Below are 22,671 nucleotides of genomic sequence, written 5' to 3'. Positions count from 1 at the left end.
TTTAAAACCAGGTTAGTCTCTTGGCACCTTTTCAGAACAAGTGCTAGATGATCAAGACAGGAGCTGAAATGAGTCTCCAAATACTGAGAAGTCATCCATAAAGACTTCCAGAAAATTTTCCACCATATCAGAGAAGATAGAGAGAATGCATCTCTGAAAGGTTGGAGGTGCATTACACAGACCAAATGGCATCCTTCTGTAGGCAAATACTCTAGATGGACATATGAATGCTGTTTTCTCTTGATCTTGAGGATCCACTACAATTTGGTTATAACCTGAATAGCCATCCAAAAATCAGTAATAGTCATGACCTGCGAGTCTTTCTAACATCTGGTCTATGAATGGTAAAGGAAAATGATCCTTTCTGGTGGCTGTATTGAGCCTTCTGTAGTCAATACACATATGCCACCCTGTAACTATTCTTGTAGGAACCAGTTCATTCTTTTCATTATGAACCATTGTCATGCCTCCCTTTTTGGGTATAACTTGGACAGGGCTCATCCAGGGGCTATCAGAAATGGGATAAATAATCCCAGCCTCCAGTAATTTAGTGAGCTCTTTCTGCACCACCTCCTTCATGGTTGGATTCAGCCGCCTCTGTGGTTGAACCACTGGCTTAGCATTATCCTCCAATAGGATCTTGTGGATGCATCTGGCTGGGCTAATGCCCTTAAGATCACTTATGGACCACCCAAGAGCTGTCTTGTGTGTTCTTAGCACCTGAATCAGTGCTTTCTCTTCCTGTGGCTCTAAAGCAGAGCTTATGATTACAGGAAAAGTGTCACCTTCTCCCATAAATGCATATTTTAGGGATGGTGGTAATTGTTTGAGCTCGAGTTTAGGAGGTTTCTCCTCTTTTTGAGGAGTTTTCAGAGGTTCTATTATTCCCTCTGGTTCCTCCAGATTAGACTGAACATCTTTAAAGATATCCTCTAGCTTTAATTCGAGACTATCAACTATATTGATCTCCTCTACTAGGGAGTCAATAATATCAACACTCATGCAGTCCTTTGATGTGTCTGGATGCTTCATTGCTTCAACAGCATTCAGCCTAAACTCATCCTCATTGACTCTCAGGGTCACTTCCCCTTTTTGGACATCAATGAGGGTTCGTCCAGTTGCTAGGATAGGTCTTCCTAGAATGACAGTTGCACTATTGTGCTCCTCTATCTCCAGCACTACAAAGTCAGTGTGAAAGGCAAATGGCCCAACTGTGACAATCATGTCCTCAATCACGCCTGATGGGTATTTAATGGAGCCATAAGCAAGTTTAAGACAGATCTGGGTTAGTTTGACTTCTTTAGTCAAGCCAAGCTTTCTGATAGTGGATACAGGTATTAGGTTGATACTTGCCCCAAGATCACATAGAGCTGTCTTGGTACAAGTACCCTATAATGTGCATGGTATCATAAAGTTCCTAGGATCCTTAAGCTTCTCTGGTAAGCTCTTTAGAATGATTGCACTGCATTCTTCAGTGAGAAAAACATTTTCAGTTTCTCTCTAATCCTGTTTATGACTTAAGATCTCTTTCATGAACTTAGCATAAGAGGGTATTTGCTCAAGTGCCTCTGAGGATAAGGCGGGTAAATTGTTTATCCTGTTCCGCTTGGCGGAGTTTCTGAGGATAAGGCATCTTGGCTTTGTATTCTTCAACCTTGGTTGCTGCAGGTTTATTTCCTATAGAGGTGGTTGGAGAAGCCTTCTTAGAGGGGTTACTATCAGCACTTGGAGGTGTCTGATCCCCCATTAGCGTTTGAACGCCAGGATTGGGGAATGGATGGGCATTTAACGCCAGATTCCCTCTATTTTTTGGCGTTTGAACACCAGAACTGGACATGGACTGGCGTTTAACCCCAGTTTTTCACCATTTTCTAGCGTTTGAACGCCAGAATCATTCCTCTCTGTGCTCTTACTGTCCTCAGAAGGATTTTTGGTAGCAGTTTGCTCATCATCTGTCAGTTGTTCTTTTCTTGGCTTTCTGCTGCTTTGATTTGAGGTATTTAATGTTTTTCCACTTCTTAATTGAACTGCTTGGCACTCTTCTGTTATCTATTTTGATAATTGCTGTTTTGTCTACTTCAATTGTCTTTCCATATTCTGATTAGTATTTCTGGTTTCTTGTAGCATCTCCTTAAATTCTGCTAACTATTTTGTTATAGCAGATAGTTGCTGATTGAATTCAGTAACTTGTTCTTGAGGACTAAAGTCAGTGGATACTACCTTAGCTTCTTCTTTCATGAAGGACTCATTACTTAAGTACAGATGCTGATTTCTGGCAACCGTATCTATGAGCTCTTGAGCCTCTTCAATCGTTTTTCTCATGTGTATAGATCCACCAGCTGAGTGGTCTAGAGAAATCTATGCTTTTTCTGTAAGCCCGTAGTAGAAGATGTCTAACTGCACGCACTCTGAAAATATTTCAGAGGGGCATTTCCTTAGCATTTCTCTGTACCTCTCCCAGGCATTATAAAGAGATTCGTTATCCCCTTGTTTAAAGCCTTGGATATCTAGCCTTAGCTGTGTCATGCTTTTAGGGGGGAAATATTGATTCAGGAATTTGTTTGACAACTATTTTCATGTTCTTATGCTTGCTGTGGGTTGGTTATTTAACCACCTCTTAGCTTGATCTTTCATAGCAAATGGAAACAATAATAGTCTGTATACATCTAGATCTACTTTCTTATCATATACAGTGTCAGCAATTTATAAGAATTGTTCTAGAAATTCAGTAGCTTCTTCCTATGGAAGACCGGAATACTGGCAATTTTGCTGCACCATGATAATGAGCTGAAGGTTTAGCTCAAAATTAATAGCTTTAATGGGTGTATACAGATACTACCCCCATAAGAAGCAGTAGTAGGGTTAGTGATGAGCGGATAATTTATACGCTTTTTGGCATTGTTTTAGTATGATTTTAGTATATTTTGGTTAGTTTTTAGTATACTTTTATTAGTTTTTAGTTAAAATTCACTTTTCTGGACTTTACTATGAGTTTGTGTGTTTTTCTGTGATTTCAGCTATTTTTTGGCTGAAATTGAGGGTCCTGAGCAAAAATCTGATTCAGAGGTTGAAAAGGACTGCAGATGCTGTTGGATTCTGACCTCCCTGCACTCGAAGTGGATTTTCTGGAGCTACAGAAGCCCAATTGGCGCGCTCTCGACGACGTTGAAAGTAGACATCCTGGGCTTTCCAGCAATGCATAATAGTCCATACTTTGCCCGAGATGTGATGGCCCAAACCGGCGTTGCAAATCAGCATCAGAATTCCCAGCGTTTAACGCTGGAACTGGCATAAAAATTGGAGTTAAACGCCCAAACTGGCATAAAAGCTGGCGTTTAACTCCAGAAAAAGTCTCTACACATGAAAGCTTTAATGCTCAGCCCAAGCACACACTAAGTGGACCCAGAAGTGGATTTTTACGTCATTTACTCATTTCTGTATACCCTAGGTTACTAGTTCACTATTAATAGGATCTTTTGACATGGTATCTGTACCTCATGACACTTTACACGTTTCTCATTGTATCTTCTACGGCATGAGTCTCTAAACCCCATGGTTGGGGGTGAGGAGCTCTGCTGTGTCTTGATGGATTAATGCAATTACTACTGTTTTTCATTCAATCATGCTTGCCTCCATTCTAAGATATCACTTGTTCCTAAACCTGATGAATGTGATGATCCGTGACACTCATCACCATTCTCACCTATGAACGTGTGCCTGACAACCACCTCCGTTCTACTTTAGATTGAGTGAATATCTCTTGGATTTCTTAATCAGAATCTTCGTGGTATAAGCTAGAATTGATGGCGGCATTCAAGAGAATCCGGAAGGTCTAAACCTTGTCTGTGGTATTCTGAGTAGGATTCAATGATTGAATGACTGTGACGAGCTTCAAACTCCTGAAGGCTGGGCGTTAGTGACAGACGCAAAAGAATCACTGGATTCTATTCCAACCCGATTGAGAACCGACAGATGATTAGCCGTGTTGTGACAGAGCGCGTTGAACATTTTCACTGAGAGGATGGGAGGTAGCCACTGACAACGGTGAAACCCTACATACAGCTTGCTATGGAAGGAGCCTTGCGTGCTTGAAGAAGAAGACTGTAGAAAAGCAGGGGTTCAGAAGATAGAGCATCTCCAAAATCTCAACCTTTTCCCTATTACTGCAAAACAAGTACTTATTTCATGTTCTTCTGCTTTTCACAATCAAACCTGATAATTATTGATATCCTAACTAAGAGTTACAAGATAACCATAGCTTGCTTCAAGCCGACAATCTCCGTGGGATCGACCCTTACTCACGTAAGGTATTACTTGGACGACCCAGTGCACTTGCTGGTTAGTTGTGCGGAATTGCAAAAGTGTGATTGCAATTTCATGCACTAGTTAGCATATGACCCCAGAGTCCTTCTGAACTATTCATTTCCACTTAGGTCCATGATGGAGAAAGGGAGATGATTTAGATTGTAAATAATTATTCCTCTTCTTTTTTTTTTTTTGAATACCGAAAATTTAAAAAGAAAGTAAAATAAAATAAATGAAAAATTAAATATAGGTTAAAAAATTTAGAAAAATAAATAAAAGAAAATTGAAAACTAAAATAATTAATTAATTAAAAGATTTGAAAAATTTTGGATATGATTTTTGAAAATTGAGGAGAGAAAAATTGGTTAGGAAGTTTTGAAAAAGGATGTCTTAAAATTAAGGGTACTTGTAAGAAAATAAATTAAAATAAAATAAAATAAAATAAAATAAAATAAAAGATTTGAAAAAGGTATGATTTTAAAATTTGAGATCAGAAAAGATAAGATAAGATTTTGAAAAAAGATATGATTTTAAAAATTTTGACCAAATCAACCTAATGAATTCGAAAATTGTGAGCAATTAAAGGAAAGGATATTTTTTTTATTTTTGAATTTTATGAGGAAAGAGAAAAACACACAAAAGACACAAGACTTAAAATTTTTAGATCTAATGCTCCTTGTTTTCGAAAATTTTGGAGGGAAAACACCAAGGAACACTGATGTGTGGAAAGCGATCCAACACAAAACTCACCGGCAAGTGTACCGGGTCGCATCAAGTAATAATAACTCACATGAGTGAGGTCGATCCCACAGGGATTGAAGGATTGAGCAATTTTAGTTTAGTAGTTGATTTAGTCAAGCGAGTCAAGTTTTGGTTGAGTGGGTTGTACTTAACAGAAGCTAAATTGCTTGGAATATAAAGGGAGAAGGGAGAATTGCAGTAAATTAAAGAACAGGAAAATAAACTTGCTGAATCTTAAAGAACAAGAGAGTAAATGACTGAAACTTAAAGTGCAAGAAATGTAAATTGCAGTAACTTAAATGGAAAGGAATGTAAATTGCTTGAATGTAAAAGGGATTCGAGGACTGGGATTGCAGAATCTAAACAAAGAGAAATTGAATTGCCACAATTAATAGAGCAGAAATTTAATTGGGAGCAAAAAGAATTCAAACAGAAATTGTAAGGAAAGTGCAGCAGGGTTCACAGAAGAACCAAAAGTAAATTAGGATCTCAGGACTCCAGAGACTAGATCTCAATTACCTTCCTAGATCCAATTTTTCAAAGCAATTGATAAGAAAATGAAGAAGAAGCAGTAAAGGAAATTGAAATTAAACTCAATTGTGCAGAAAGATGTTTAAAGAGATTTTGAATGGAGATTGAGACAGAATTTCCTCAATTCTTCACACCCAAAACTCAAAACAAGGAAATTAAAAAGGCCTAAGCAAGAACGAGGAAGAAGAGAGATCAATTCTCCTCCCCAATTCTCTGAAATCTCAGTGAAGTCACCAAGAGAAGCTCCAAAGTGCAAAAATAAAATTCAAAGCTCAAAGAAAGTGCAAAATTCAAAAGTCAAGTAAAAGGTCCTAATTACATCAAACTAGCTCCTATTTATACACTTTCTATTCTTGGATTTTGGGATTTGGATGGGCTTTTGATTTGGTGAAGAAATGAATTAAATTGGATTTTTAATTAAATTTTCGGCCCAAAAATAATAGCTTCCAGGAGGCTGCCCTGCCCTTGTGGAGGGCAGGGCAGGATTTGGTGCTTGGTGCGTGCGTGGTGCGGGCGGATGATGCTGTGGTGCGCAGGATGCTGCCCTGCCCTCGCGGAGGGCAGGGCAGAAAAAATTGGTGCGCCAGAAATGTGCCGTGGTGCGCTGCTGGTGCTGCCAGATGATGCTGCGGTGCGCCAGAATGGAGCCTTGGTGCACAGGATGCTGCCCTGCCCTCGCAGAGGGCAGGGCAGAAAAAGTTGGTGCGCCAGAATGGTGCCGTGGTGCGCTGCTGGTGCTGCCAGATGATGCTGCGGTGCGCCAGAATGGTGCCTTGGTGCGCCAGAATTGTGCCACAACAAAATGCTGCCCTGCCCTCGCGGAGGGCAGGGCAGTGTTTCCAAACTGAAGTCCCGCGTTCGAATCATGGCAGAAACACACGCTACTTAATTTCCTTGGCTTTCTTGGCACCAAAGTGAGGCTTAATTCCTTGCTTCCTCATGGTCCCGTGTTCAACTCTTGTGGCAAGCATTGGTAGACATTTTCCTTTGATTTTCTTCCCTTGTGAGCCCGATACTGCCCTTGTGGAGGGCAGGGCAACATTTTCTTCTTCTTGATTCCAAGGCACAAATTTGTGCTCTGCCCTTGTAGTGGGCAGGGCAGAGTTGCCTTTTATGCTTTGTTCCCTTATGTTGCCCTCCTAGAGGGCAGTGTGCCCTTGTGGAGGGCAATGCTTGCCTCCCCTCTTTACATGCGGCACACTTCTCCTTCCTTTGACCATGTTTTCTTCTCCTTTGGTCACGCTTTCTTAGGCCACGCTTTTCTCTTTTATTCTTTTCTTCACCTACAATAAACCAAAACAACCACTCCAAGTATCACTAAATTCACAAGGCTTATAAATCAATTAAAATTCAATTAAAATTAGCTTAAACCTCATGAGTTAACATTAATTTCATGGTGGTTGCTTGATTTAAAGAAGTTATGCATTTTCACTCCAAATCACTTACTTAGGATGCAAGAAAGTGCATAAAGACTAATAAAACAAGTGAAATTAGCTTGAAAAATGGGTATATGATGACTTGTCATCACAACACCAAACTTAAATCTTGCTTGTCCCCAAGTAAGCATCAAAGATAAGAGCAATTGAAATGAATAAGAAAAGAGTACATATCCTTATTAGGCATATAGTAGAACTTGATTTATGGGATCTTTATGCAGACAATGATAACTCAATTATTGTTGCTGTTACATAATGTACATCTTTCCTCAAAGGCTTGCTAAACTTGCTGTTATAAGACTCACTTTTTAATTACTCCCTTGCTAACTTTTCTTGGCTTACAATGCTTAACAAGCTTATTATTCTTTTGGAGGTTTGGTGTCAAATGTTGCAGTAGCAGCCTTTGGCTTTATTTTTTTTTTTCTTTTACTCAACATTTTTCCACCAAAGACACATTGCTCACTAATTCTTCCTAGGATCATTGATGCCCAGCATCTCTTTGGATAACTAAATGTTCTGTATCTAAGTTGCTCTTTATTGTGGACTTTCAATTGGCCATCCCAAATCAGTTGATCTAAGTGACCGGGTTTTAAAATACCCCTTAGAATTTACTCATCCAAGCATATCTTAGTACATGAACACCACAGGCATATGTCCTAGGGTCCAAGCTATTGGTGTCCAACCTTTATTCTTTGTTTTTCTTGCCACTTTGGCTTTTTCTTCTTCCTTTTCTTTCTGTTTTTGTTCTCAAGGGCTTTTTCTTTATTGATAAGAGTCTTTGTAACAGCAAGCTAACTCACACTTGAATGAGAATGCTATTATGCAACAATTATTTCATGAGTTATGCATTTAATCAAACACATATACCACCACTAACTCCCATTCTTACTTATGCAACATTGGATATTTCACTTTTCAATTCAAACAAATCTCTTTTATCTAAGCATATGGGAAACAAAACAAATTTCAAGCTAAGTGATGGTTAACAAGCATTATGCAGATTTAGCATTTCTCTAGCTATTTATTAAATAACTAAAAATGAAAACAAAGAACAACAATTGCATGAAGTAAAAAGAAATAGATGATGGAGGCATATCATGTTTCAGATATGCATCTCCTTATTAGAGACATGAAAGAGGAAATATGAAAGAACTTTGCCACCTTCTAATGGTCGTGGCTGCTTGATGAGCGGATAATTTGTACGCTTTTTGGCATTGTTTTTAGTATGTTTTTAGTATGATCTAGTTAGTTTTTAGTATATTTTTATTAGTTTTTAGTTAAAATTCACTTTTCTGGACTTTACTATGAGTTTGTGTGTTTTTCTGTGATTTCAGGTATTTTCTGGCTGAAATTGAGGGACCTGAGCAAAAATCTGATTCAGAGACTGAAAAGGACTGCAGATGCTGTTGGATTCTGACCTCCCTGCACTCGAAGTGGATTTTCTGGAGCTACAGAAGCCCAATTGGCACGCTCTCAACGGCGTTGGAAAGTAGACATCCTGGGATTTCCAGAAATATATGATAGTTCATACTTTGCCCAAGATTTGATGGCCCAAACCGGCGTTCAAAGTCACCCTCAGAAATCCCAGCGTTAAACGCCGGAACTGGCACCAAAATGGGAGTTAAACGCCCAAACTGGCATAAAAGCTGGCGTTTAACTCCAGGAAGAGTCTCTACACGAAAATGCTTCATTGCTCAGCCCAAGCACACACCAAGTGGGCCCGGAAGTGGATTTTTATGTCATTTACTCATCTCTGTACACCCTAGGCTACTAGTTATCTATAAGTAGGACATTATACTATTGTATTTGGAATCTTGGTTCTTCTGGTTCCCTCTCTGGGACCGAAGCCAATGATCACTCTTGTTCTTATGTATTTTCAACGGTGGAGTTTCTACACACCATAGATTAAGGTGTGGAGCTCTGCTGTACCTCGAGTATTAATGCAATTACTATTGTTCTTCTATTCAATTCCGCTTGTTCTTGTTCTAAGATATCACTTGTTCTTCAACTTGATGAATGTGATGATCCGTGACACTCATCATCATTCTCACTTATGAACGTGTGACTGACAACCACCTCCGTTCTACCTTCGATTGGGTGAATATCTCTTGGATTCCTGATACACGATGCATGGTTGATTGCCTGACAACTGAGTACTCACCTGACAAACGAGCCAGCCATTCCGTGAGATCAGAGTCTTCATGGTATAGGCTAGAATTGATGGCGGCATTCAAGAGAATCCGGAAGGTCTAACCTTGTCTGTGGTATTCTGAGTAGGATTCAATGATTGAATGACTGTGACGTGCTTCAAACTCCTGAGGGCGGGGCGTTAGTGACAGACGCAAAAGAATCACTGGATTCTATTTCGGCCTGATCGAGAACCGACAGATGGATAGCCGTGCCGTAACAGGGTGCGTTGAACATTTCCACTGAGAGGATGGGAGGTAGCCACTGACAATGGTGAAACCCTTGCTTAAGCTTTCCATGGAAAGGAAGAAGAAGGATTGGATGAAGACAGTAGGAAAGCAGAGAGATGGAAGGGAAGGCATCTTCATACGCTTATCTGAAATTCCTACCAATGAATTACATAAGTATCTCTATCTTTATCTTTATGTTTTATGCGTTTATCACCATACCCATTTGAGTTTGCCTGACTAAGATTTACAAGGTGACCATAGCTTGCTTCATACCAACAATCTCTGTGGGATCGACCCTTACTCGCGTAAGGTTTATTACTTGGACGACCCAGTACACTTGCTGGTTAGTTGTGCGAAGTTGTGTTTATGCCATGGTATTGAACACCAAGTTTTTTGATTCATTACCGGGGATTATTTGATTTGTGAAAAGTATTGATCACAATTTCGTGCACCAAGTTTTTGGCGCCGTTGCCGGGGATTGTTGAGTTTGGACAACTGATGGTTCATCTTGTTGCTTAGATTAGGTATTTTTTTTCGGAATTCTTGAAGATGAATTCTAGTGTTTCAAGGTGATGTTCTTATCATCACCAAAGCTGATTGATTTTCATCAATATAGCTCTTGAATGCAATGTCCTGCTGAAGCTTGTTCAGCCATGTCTAATTTCTTTAGACTGAAGCTTTAGACTAACATTGCATGATTCCTGGAATTCTCATTAAGAATTTTGATATCTTTATTTTCTCTTCCACTTAATTTTCGAAAAAAGCACAAAAAAAATTACAAAATCATAAATATCCAAAAATATTTCTTGTTTGAGTCTAGAGTCTCATTTTACGTTTGGTGTCAATTGCATGCATTCATTCATGTGTCCTAAGTGATTTTCAAAGTTATTCTTGATGATTTACTTGCTCTGATCTTTGAATTCTATTGACTTGAGTGTTTCGTGTGTCTCATATGCATTCTCATTTTGTTAGTGTCAGTAGTATACAAACTGCTAAGTTTGGTGTCTTGCATGCATTGTTATTTGATTTTAGTTGCATTTTGATTATTAAAAATCCAAAAATATTTTTAATTTGTGTCTTCTCAAGTCAATAATACAGAGAATTGAAGATTCAGAACATACAGCAGAGGAATTGCACAGAAAAAGCTGGGCGTTCAAAACGCCCAGTGAAGAAGGATAGACTGGCGTTTAAACGCCAGCCAGGGTACCTGGTTGAGCGTTTAACGCCCAAAAGGGTATAGTTTTGGGCATTAAACGCCAGAATGTGCACCATTCTGGGCGTTTAACGCCAGGATGGCACAAGAGGGAAGATTCTGTTTTCAATGCAATTTTTTTTCAAGTTTTCAAAGTTTTTCAAAATCAAATCTTTTTAAAAAAAAATGTTTTTCAAATCATACCTTCTCAATCACATCTTTTTAAAACTAATCATATCTTCTTAACCACATCTTTTTCAAAATAGTTTTCAATCAAATCTTTTTGATTTCTAATTTCAAAATCTTTTTCAAAAATCACTTGATTTCTTTTCCACTTTCATTTTCGAAAATCAATTAGTGTTTTTCAAAAATGTTTTCAAACTCTTTTACTTAATTTTCGAAAATTACTTCCCTTCTTCTCACATCCTTCTATTTATGGACTAACACTATTCCTTAATGCAAAATTCGAACTCCATCTTCTTTGATAAGTTCGAATTTTCTACTTCTGTCTTCTACTTTTCTTCTCCTCTGACACCTAAAGGAATCTCTATACTGTGACATAGAGGATTCCACATTTTCTTGTTCCCTTCTCCTTCTTATGAGCAGGAGCAAGGACAAAAGCATTCTTGTTGAGGCTGATCCTGAACCTGAAAGGACCTTGAAGAGAAAGCTAAGAGAAGCCAAAGCACAACTCTCTGTAGAGGACCTAACAGAAATCTTCAAAGAAGAAGAACAAATGGCAGCCGAAAACAACAACAATGCCAACAATGCAAGGAAGGTGCTGGGTGACTTTACTGCACCTACTCCCGACTTTTATGGGAGAAGCATCTCTATCCCTGCCATTGGAGCAAACAACTTTGAGCTTAAGCCTCAATTAGTTTCTCCAATGCAACAGAATTGCAAGTTCCATGGACTTCCATTGGAAGATCCTCATCAGTTTTTAGCTGAGCTCTTGCAAATCTGTGACACTGTCAAGACTAATGGGGTTGACCCTGAGGTCTACAGACTTATGCTATTCCCTTTTGCTGTAAGAGACAGAGCTAGGACATGGTTGGACTCACAACCTAAAGAAAGCCTGGACTCTTGGGAAAAGCTAGTCAATGCCTTCTTGGCAAAGTTCTTTCCACATCAAAAATTGAGTAAGCTTAGAGTGGAAGTCCAAACCTTCAGACAGAAGAAAGGAGAATCCCTCTATGAAGCTTGGGAAAGATACAAACAATTAATCAGAAAGTGTCCTTCTGATATGCTTTCTGAATAGAGCATCATAGGTATTTTCTATGATGGTCTCTCTGAACTGTCCAAGATGTCTTTGGATAGCTCTGCTGGAGGATCTCTTCGTCTGAAGAAGACGCCTACTGAAGCTCAAGAGCTAATTGAAATGGTTGCAAATAACCAATTCATGTACACTTCTGAAAGAAATCCTGTGAACAATGGGACTAGTCAGAAGAAAGGAGTTCTTGAGATTGACACTCTGAATGCCATATTGGCTCAGAACAAAATATTGACCCAACAAGTCAATATGATCTCTCAAAGTCTGTCTGGAATGCAAAATGCACCAAGCAGTACTAAGGAAGCTTCATCTGAGGAAGAAGCTTATGATCCTGAGAACCCTTCAATGGAAGAGGTGAATTACATGGGAGAATCCTATGGAAACACCTATAATCCTTCATGGAGAAATCATCCAAATTTCTCATGGAAGGATCAACAGAGACCTCAACAAGGTTTCAACAACAATAATGGTGGAAGAAACAGGTTTTGCAATAGCAAGCCTTTTCCATCATCTTCTCAGCAACAGACAGAGAGTTCTAAGCAGAATACCTCTGACTTAGCAACCATGGTCTCTGATCTAATCAAAACCACTCAAAGTTTCATGACTGAAACAAGGTCCTCCATTAGAAACTTGGAGGCACAAGTGGGTCAGCTGAGCAAGAAAATTACTGAACTCCCCCTAGTACTCTCCCAAGCAATACAGAAGAAAATCCAAAAGGAGAGTGCAAGGCCATCAACATGGCCGAATTTTGGGAGGAAGGAGAGGCAGTGAACGCCACTGAGGAAGGCCTCAATGGACGTCCACTGGCCTCCAATGAGTTCCCCCAAGAGGAACCATGGGAATCTGAGGCTCAAAATGAGACCATAGAGATTCTATTGGACTTACTTTTGCCATTCATGAGCTTTGATGAGTATTCTTCCTCTGAAAAGGATGAGTATGTCACTGAAGAGCAAGTTGCTAAATACCTTGGAGCAATCATGAAGCTAAATGACAAGTTATTTGGAAATGAGACTTGGGAGGATGAACCCCCTTTGCTCACCAAGGAACTAGATGACTTGTCTAGGCAGAAACTGCCTCAAAAGAGACAGGATCCTGGGAAGTTTTCAATACCTTGTACCATAGGCACCATGACCTTCAAGAAGGCCTTGTGTGACTTAGGGTCAAGTGTAAACCTCATGCCTCTCTCTGTAATGGAGAAGTTAGGGATCTCTGAGGTGCAAGCTGCAAAAATCTCACTAGAGATGGCAGACAATTCAAGAAAACAAGCCTATGGACTTATAGAGGATGTTCTGGTTAAAGTTGAAGACCATTACATCCCTACTGATTTCATAGTCCTAGAGACTGGGAAGTGCATGGATGAATCCATCATCCTTGGCAGACCCTTCCTAGCCACAGCAAGGGCTGTGATTGATGTTGATAGAGGAGAGTTGATCATTCAAGTGAATGAAGAATCCTTGGTGTTTAAGGCTCAAGGATATCCCTCTGTCACCATGGAGAGGAAGCATGAAGAGCTTCTCTCAAAACAGAGCCAAACAGAGCCCCCACAGTCAAACTCTAAGTTTGGTGTTGGGAGGCCACAACCAAACTCTAAGTTTGGTGTTGAACCCCCACATTCAAACTCTAAGTTTGGTGTTGGGAGGTTCCAACATGGCTCTGAACATTTCTCAGGCTCCATGAGAGCCCACTGTCAAGCTACTGACATTAAAGAAGTGCTTGTTGGGAGGCAACCCAATATTATATTTTGACTATTTTCTTTTGTTATTTTATGTTTTTTGTAGGTTGATGATCATGAGAAGTCACAAAATCAATGAAAAAAAGCAAAAACAGAATGAAAAACAGAAAGAAAAATAGCACACCCTGGAGGAAGAACCCACTGGCGATTAAACGCCAGTGAGGCTAGCTGTTGGGCATTTAACGCCCAGTCTGGCACCATTCTGGGCGTTTAACGCCAGAAAAGGGCACCAGACTGGCGTTAAACGCCAGAAAAGGGCAAGAAGCTGGCGTTAAACGCCAGAAATGGGCACCAGCCCGGCGTTTAACGCCAGAATTGGCTAAAAACGCAATTTTGCTTGCCATTTGGTGCAGGGATGACTTTTCCTTGACACCTCAGGATCTGTGGACCCCACAGGATCCCCACCTACCCCACCACTCTCTCTCTTCTTCACCAATCACCTCAACACCTCTTCCCCAAAAACCCTTCACCTATCAAATCCCTTCTTTCTCTTCACCACTCACATCCATCCTTCATAAAACCCCACCTACCTCACCATTCAAATTCAAACCACTTTCCCACCCAAACCCACCCTCACTTGACCGAACCTTACCCTTCCCAAACTCTCCTATATAAACCCATCTTCACTCCTTCATTTTCACACAACCTAAACACCACTTCTTCCCCTTCTTGGCCGAAAACAAAGGCCATTCCCATCTCCTTCATTTCTTCTTCTTCTACTCTCTTCTTTCTTAATTTGCTCGAGGACGAGCAAACCTTTTAAGTTTGGTGTGGTAAAAGCATTGCTTTTTGTTTTTCCATAACCATTTATGGCATCCAAGGCCGGAGAAACCTCTAGAAAGAGGAAAGGGAAGGCAAAAGCTTCCACCTCCGAGTCATGGGAGATGGAAAGATTCATCTCAAGGGTGCATCAAGACCACTTCTATGAAGTTGTGGCCTTGAAGAAGGTGATCCCCGAGGTCCCTTTTTCACTCAAAAAGAGTGAATATCCGGAGATCCGACATGAGATCCGAAGAAGAGGTTGGGAAGTTCTTACCAACCCCATTCAACAAGTCGGAATCTTAATGGTTCAAGAGTTCTATGCCAATGCATGGATCACCAAGAACCATGATCAAAGTGTGAACCCGGATCCAAAGAATTATCTTACTATGGTTCGGGGGAAATACTTGGATTTTAATCCGGAAAGTGTAAGGTTGGCATTCAATTTGCCCATGATGCAAGGAGATGAACATCCTTACACTAGAAGGGTCAACTTTGATCAAAGGTTGGACCAAGTCCTCACAGTCATATGTGAAGAGGGCACCCAATGGAAGAGAGATTCAAGAGGGAAGCCGGTTCAATTGAGAAGGCATGACCTCAAACCCGTGGCTAGAGGATGGTTGGAGTTTATCCAACGCTCAATCATTCCCACTAGCAACCGGTCCGAAGTTACCATAGACCGGGCTATCATGATTCATAGCATCATGATTGGAGAAGGAATAGAAGTTCATGAGGTTATAGCTCAAGAGCTTTATAAGGTGGCGGACAAGCCCTCTACCTTGGCAAGGTTAGCCTTCCCTCATCTCATTTGTCACCTCTGTTATTCAGTTGGAGTTGACATAGAGGGAGACACCCCTATTGATGAGGACAAGCCCATCACTAAGAAGAGGATGGAGCACACAAGAGACCCCACTCATCATGAGATCCCTGAGATACCTCAAGGGATGCACTTTCCTCCACAAAACTATTAGGAGCAACTAAACACCTCCCTAGGAGAATTGAGTTCCAACATGGGACAACTAAGGGTGGAGCATCAAGAACACTCCATCATCCTCCATGAAATTAGAGAAGATCAAAGAATCATGAGAGAGGAGCAACAAAGACAAGGAAGAGATATTGAGGAGCTCAAGCACTCCATAGGATCTTCAAGAGGAAGAAAGAGCCGCCATCACTAAGGTGGACCCGTTCTTTAATTTCCTTGTTCTTTATTTTCCTGTTTTTCGAAAATTAATGCTTATGTTTGTCCATGTTTGTGTCTTGTGATCATTAGTGTCTTAGTGTCTATGCCTTAAAGTTATGAATGTCCTATGAATCCGTCACCTTTCTTAAATGAAAAATGTTCTTAATTGAAAGAGAGAAAATTTCGAAAAAAAAAGAGAAGAGAAAAAGAAAGAAAAAGAAAGAAAAATAAAAGAAATAAAGTTGTGATCCAAGGCAAAAAGAGTGTGCTTAAGAACCCTGGACACCTCTAATTGGGGACTCTAGCAAAGCTGAGTCACAATCTGAAAAGGTTCACCCAATTATGTGTCTGTGGCATGTATGTATCCGGTGGTAATACTGGAAGACAGAGTGCTTTGGGCCACGGCCAAAACTCAATAAGTAGCTTTGTTCAAGAATCATCATACTTAACTAGGAGAATCAATAACACTATCTGGATTCTGAGTTCCTAAAGAAGCCAACCATTCTGAATTTCAAAGGATAGAGTGAGATGCCAAAACTGTTCAGAGGCAAAAAGCTAAAAGCCCCGCTCATCTAATTAATACTGATCTTCATAGATGTTTTTGGAATTCATTGCATATTCTCTTCTTTTTATCTTATTTGATTTTCAGTTGCTTGAGGACAAGCAACAATTGAAGTTTGGTGTTGTGATGAGCGGATAATTTGTACGCTTTTTGGCATTGTTTTTAGTATGTTTTTAGTATGATCTAGTTAGTTTTTAGTATATTTTTATTAGTTTTTAGTTAAAATTCACTTTTCTGGACTTCACTATGAGTTTGTGTGTTTTTCTGTGATTTCAGGTATTTTCTGGCTGAAATTGAGGGACCTGAGCAAAAATCTGATTCAAAGACTGAAAAGGACTGCAGATGCTGTTGGATTCTGACCTCCCTGCACTCGAAGTGGATTTTCTGGAGCTACAGAAGCCCAATTGGCGCGCTCTCAACGGCGTTGGAAAGTAGACATCCTGGGCTTTCCAGAAATATATGATAGTTCATACTTTGCCCAAGATTTGATGGCCCAAACCGGCGTTCAAAGTCACCCTCAGAAATCCCAGCGTTAAACGCCGGAACTGGCACCAAAATGGGAGTTAAACGCCCAAACTGGCATAAAAGCTGGCGTTTAACTCCAGGAAGAGTCTCTACACGAAAATGCTTCATTGCTCAGCCCAAGCACACACCAAGTGGGCCCGGAAGTGGATTTTTATGTCATTTACTCATCTCTGTACACCCTAGGCTACTAGTTATCTATAAGTAGGACATTATACTATTGTATTTGGAATCTTGGTTCTTCTGGTTCCCTCTCCGGGACCGAAGCCAATGATCACTCTTGTTCTTATGTATTTTCAACGGTGGAGTTTCTACACACCATAGATTAAGGTGTGGAGCTCTGCTGTACCTCGAGTTTTAATGCAATTACTATTGTTCTTCTATTCAATTCCGCTTGTTCTTGTTCTAAGATATCACTTGTTCTTCAACTTGATGAATGTGATGATCCGTGACACTCATCATCATTCTCACCTATGAACGTGTGACTGACAACCACCTCCGTTCTACCTTCGATTGGGTGAATATCTCTTGGATTCCTGATACACGATGCATGGTTGATCGCCTGACAACCGAGTGCTCGCCTGACAAACGAGCCAGCCATTCCGTGAGATCAGAGTCTTCGTGGTATAGGCTAGAACTGATGGCGGCATTCAAGAGAATCTGGAAGGTCTAACCTTGTCTGTGGTATTCTGAGTAGGATTCAATGATTGAATGACTGTGACGTGCTTCAAACTCCTGAGGGCGGGGCGTTAGTGACAGACGCAAAAGAATCACTGGATTCTATTCCGGCCTGATCGAGAACCGACAGATGGATAGCCGTGCCGTGACAGGGTGCGTTGAACATTTCCACTGAGAGGATGGGAGGTAGCCACTGACAACGGTGAAACCCTTGCTTAAGCTTGCCATGGAAAGGAAGAAGAAGGATTGGATGAAGACAGTAGGAAAGCAGAGAGACGGAAGGGAAGGCATCTTCATACGCTTATCTGAAATTCCTACCAATGAATTACATAAGTATCTCTATCTTTATCTTTATGTTTTATGCGTTTATCACCATACCCATTTGAGTTTGCCTGACTAAGATTTACAAGGTGACCATAGCTTGCTTCATACCAACAATCTCTGTGGGATCGACCCTTACTCGCGTAAGGTTTATTACTTGGACGACCCAGTACACTTGCTGGTTAGTTGTGCGAAGTTGTGTTTATGCCATGGTATTGAACACCAAGTTTTTGGATTCATTACCGGGGATTATTTGATTTGTGAAAAGTATTTATCACAATTTCGTGCACCACTGCTGCTTAATTCTCCCTTTTTCTTCTTTCTCTTCCCTGTCTTGGAATAATCTCGGATCTCTTCACCAGGACATCTTCTACCCCAAACAGAATCTAAGAGTCCTGAGAGCCCAACGTCTTCCAATCTTTTAAAAGTTGCCTCAGTATATTGATGAGATCTTGCCTGTTGCTTGGCTAAAAATTCAGGGCATTGCTCAAATGGCTTGATCTCAGGATTGAGTGTTGGCAAATTGTGGGTCAAGTACTCCAACCTTGCTTGCATTCATCATTCTCCATTCTTTGTGCATATCTAACTTCTCCCATAGTGTGATGAATATTCTTCCATTGATACAGGTTGTGACTATATTCCCCTGCTTTAGCTTGACTAAAATACAGCTTATCATATGATTCTTTGAATTCTTTATATTGCTCTTTTTGTCCTTCAAGAATCTGTGCTTGAAATTCTTGCTGCTGAGTCATCATTTGTTGTTGCCATCTCTCTTGTTTCTCCTCCATTTGATGCTGCCAAGCTTCTCGTTCCTCTTTATCTTTCAAATATTGCTCCATAAATTCTGGATGGGGCTCTAGATATTTCTCTTGGCCCCCCTGATTTTGGCTTTGTTGAGCCTGCATGAGTTGCTGAGATAGTTCTTCAATTGATCTTTGTAATTGGCTCATGTCTATGGCATCATGATCTTGATTTCGTCCTTCCTCTCTTTGTGATCTCCTTTGTCTAGGAGCTACCACCCCTTCTTGATCTTCTTCTTCATTCATTCCCTCCATACTCTTCTTGGTGATTCCTTTTCCCTTTTTCACTTTTTCTGTATCCTCATCTTCAAAGATTACTCTAGCTTTGTCACATAGCCTGAGGATGGTACTTGGATGTCCAAGACCACTTGAGTTGCTTGTGCTATTGGCCATCTCTTGGATGCTGTCGGCTATGATTTGTGCGAGGTTGATTTCACCTTCATGTAAGATGCAATATGTCAAGAGTGCTCGTTTGATTGTGACCCAAGAGGCGTTTCCAGTAGGAAGGATAGATCTCCTCGCTATTTCATACCATCCCTTGGCCACAGGAGTAAGATTATCCTTCTCAAGTGACTTGGAACTCCCTTTGAATCTCTTTCCCAATCTGTATTCTCCACACATAACCCTTGCAAGATCTCATCAGGATTATTTTCCATTTGCAATCTGGTTTCATAACTGGGCTCTGCATAAGTTATGGTTCTCAACTTGAGGGCCCTTGTGATGGCAGCCGGGCTAAAACTCACTTCAACTCCTCTAACATAACTTGTGTAAGGGGCACTATCTTTGTTTTCTTTTACAGCATTTGCATAGAACTCCCTGATCATGACTGCACTGATGTCAACAAGAGGAGCACATAAAAGTTTCACATTCTTTCTTTAGTGATTTGCCTCATGATGGGGTATTCCCCGTCTCTCAACTCAAGGCCTTTCTCATAGATGACATTCTTTGTCTTCATGAACCTATGATATCTCCCTTCATGGAATTGGGATCTAAATTTGTTTGCATCAAATGATGGAGGTTCGGCTCCCATAGGTTCCTTTCCCGGCCTTCTTTTTGAACTTGAAGAGGCCATTAGATTTGAGGTGAAAAGAAAGGAAAAGTGAGAAAAGAAGAAGTATGTGTTGTGTTTGGGAAGAGTTTTGGTTCGGTTCTGTTGTGAGACAAGGGAATTATGTTGGCTTTAGGAGTAAAGGGGATTATGATTTTCATATGAAGGTAGCTTGAATGAGTGTGTAAACCGTGTAGTGCTACGGCTATTAATAGGAAGATTCTTCAAGCTTTCCAACAAAACCACAATGAATGAAGAAAGAGCTCGTTGGTGCTCATGAAGGGTTGAGATTGAGTTGTTCATCTAAGGGGTTCATGGGATGGACGGTTTGCATGCATTGTTGAGGCTTTGACGAGGATCCTCCTCCCATTGGCTGCATGCATTTAGGCGTTCAATGATGCATGCATCCATGCAAATTCTGCTTCCCCATGAGCGCATTCTTCTAGGCACATGTGACCATCCTCACATAGCTTATCCTAGCCGTGGCCCCTCCTTGCTTTTGTCTTAATCTTTTTCTCCTGCCTGAACCAAAACAGCTAGCCTTAGAACATTAATATAGTCGTTGGCAATTTATTTGCAATAAAAAAATTGTTTTGGTTTGTTTAATTGTTATTTATTCTATATATTTTTTTCCGTGGTCAATTGTGTCCCTTAATTAAAGATGCTAAAAGTTGGTGAACACCAAACTTATCTTTTATTGAGGGAATGGCTTAACAATGCAAACCATTCTTCACAATTGATGCATTTAAAAAAAAAAAAAATTGATGCATGATCCCTTTGTATGGTTTTGAGTCCATGATTGGGAAATGATCTTCTGAATATTGTTACACATGCAGACACCAAACTTAGTGTTTGGTCATATGCTTTATCAAAAAAATTATGCATATGTTCTAAGACTAATCCCCTTTTCTTTTTTTTTTTTTTGAAAAACAATGAACTTGGGTGTGCTTTAAGGTACACCAAACTTAGAAGTTTGTCATGTGCTTCAAAACAATGTATGCATTTATCAGGCATGAAAGTTCAAAATCATACTCAGAGGAATCATAGCTTATTAAATGAAAGAGAGGACAGGAATCTTAAACCATGGGTTGCCTCCCATGAAGCGCTCTTTTATTGTCACTAGCTTGACATTGAACTCCCTTTAGGGTGGTTGATGTTGGTGATGTCTCAACTTGTCACCTCTCACTGTAAGCTTTCTCTGTGTGCCTTGATGTTCAATTTCCATATGCTCAAGAGAAAGTACTTGGTTGACAGTGTAATAATCTTCTGTTCCTAGCTGTTGATATACTAATTGTACTTTGTCACCTTTGGAAAACCCCTCAGTTGGAATTTTCTTGTTCTTCCACCCTTTGTGAACTTTATTCTTGCTCTTCATCTTTTTCTTTCTTGTTGATCTTTCTTTCTTGACAGTGACTTGGGTTGTGATACCTTCCTTCTTGTTTATTACCCTTGCTTCCTTTTGAATTCCTTTTTCTTCTTGCATCTGCTTGTTTTTCTGTTCTACTGCTTTGTCGGTTGTTTGCTTTGGAAGGAAGTCACCACTTGTTTTGCTTGTTTCTTCATTCCTTTGTAATTCTGGAAAGACTTTCAAGATGATGCTCTCCTCATGAATCCTGAGGGTTAACTCTCCCTGCTCTACATCCACAATGGCTCTAGCAGTGGCCAAAAATGGTCGACCAAGTATTATGGAGTCACTTCCTTTTTCTGAAGAATCCAGGATCACAAAATCTGTAGGATAAATGAACTTGTCGACCTTAACTAAAAGGTTCTCAATCAGCCCTTTAGGATATATTACTGATTGGTCCACCAACTCCAAAGACATCTGTATCGGTTTCACCTCCTCTATGCCAAGCTTTTTCACTAAAGAAGATGGGATTAGATTTATGCTTGCTCCTAAATCACACATCCCATTGTTGATGAATAGGTTTCCAATAGTACAGGGTAGGAAGAAACCTCCAGGATCTTCAAGCTTGGGAGGGAGTCCCTTTTTAATGAGAGCACTGCATTCTTCACTAAGCATTACAGTCTCCTTTTCATTCCAACTTCTTTTCTTGTTGATGAGCTCCTTCAAGAACTTGGCATACAGAGGCATTTGCTCCAATGCCTCAGCTAAAGGTATGTTGATTTCCAGCTTCTTGAAAGTCTCAAGAAATTTGTGGAAATGCTGATCCTTTGTCTCTTTGTGGAATCTCTGTGGATACGGTAGTGGTGGTGTTGAGCTCTTCTTCACTTTATGTTGTTTTGGATTTGGTTCTTCCATGATCTGCTTTCCTTTCTTTAGATTCTGTGGTTCGTTGTTTTCCTCTATGAGTTTTTCTGGGACATTCTTGCTTAACATGTCCTTGTTGATGGCTTCATCATTCTTTGTTAGCTCATTGTCATTATTCTTGGTTACTCCTTGGTTACCATCCACTAACATTTTTCCACTTCTTAGTTGCACGACCTTGCATTCTTCCTTTGGGTTGGGAATGGTGTCACTTGGTAGTGAGCTTGATGATTTTTCAACAGAAATCTGTTTGGAGATTTGCCCAATTTGCCTTTCTAAGTTCTTCATGGAAGCTTCTTGGTTCTTTGTTGTCAATTCTTGGTTCTTCATCATTTTCTTCATGAGCATCTCTAGATTAGTGATCCTCTGGGATTCTTGTGAAATTGGTTGGTTTTAGGGTGTTGATGGATGATGATAGGTATTTTGATTTGTTGGGTGGTTATTAGGTGGATAATGGTTAGAGTTGGGGTAATTATTTTGTGGTTTTCTGTATGTATTTTGGTTAGTGTTTGGCTGGGGGTTGTGGTTTGTGTTTTTCCAATTGTTCTGACTTGAGTTTCTTTGCCATGGTTGTTGGTTTTGATTATGGTTGTCTCCCCATCTGAGGTTGGGATGGTTCTTCCAAGATGGATTGTAAGTATCACCATAGACTTCATTTGTTCCAGGATTTTGGTTGTGCATGTACTGGACTTGCTCTTGCTGTTGCTCCTCTTGAGTTTCTTCACTTTGCATCCAAGTAGTTGGTGGTTGGATTGTGGCACTCACTGATGCAACTTGCAAGCCATCAATCCTTTTGGCCATTTCCTCAAACTGTTGTTGAATTTGCTGCTGCATTATCTTGTTCTGAGCTAGAATTGAATCCACTCCTTCTAACTCCATTACTCCTCTTCTTTGTGATGGTTGGCATTGTC

At 40.2% G+C, this 22,671-nt stretch overlaps 1 non-coding gene across 1 annotated transcript; it reads right to left on the bottom strand.

Annotated features, from left to right (window-relative positions):
- Positions 1–11,763: 11,763 nt before the first annotated feature.
- On the bottom strand, positions 11,764–11,871 carry LOC112717315 (small nucleolar RNA R71). Its single transcript, XR_003160618.1, has one exon. It is a non-coding gene; the product is annotated as a small nucleolar RNA R71 (small nucleolar RNA).
- Between the last annotated feature and the right edge of the window lie 10,800 nt (positions 11,872–22,671).

The sequence above is a fragment of the Arachis hypogaea genome, chromosome 1 (assembly GCF_003086295.3).
Source record: "Arachis hypogaea cultivar Tifrunner chromosome 1, arahy.Tifrunner.gnm2.J5K5, whole genome shotgun sequence".
NCBI lineage: Eukaryota > Viridiplantae > Streptophyta > Magnoliopsida > Fabales > Fabaceae > Arachis > Arachis hypogaea.
Note: the sequence above shows the minus strand (reverse complement) of the source record. Positions and strands in the feature narration are given on the sequence as shown.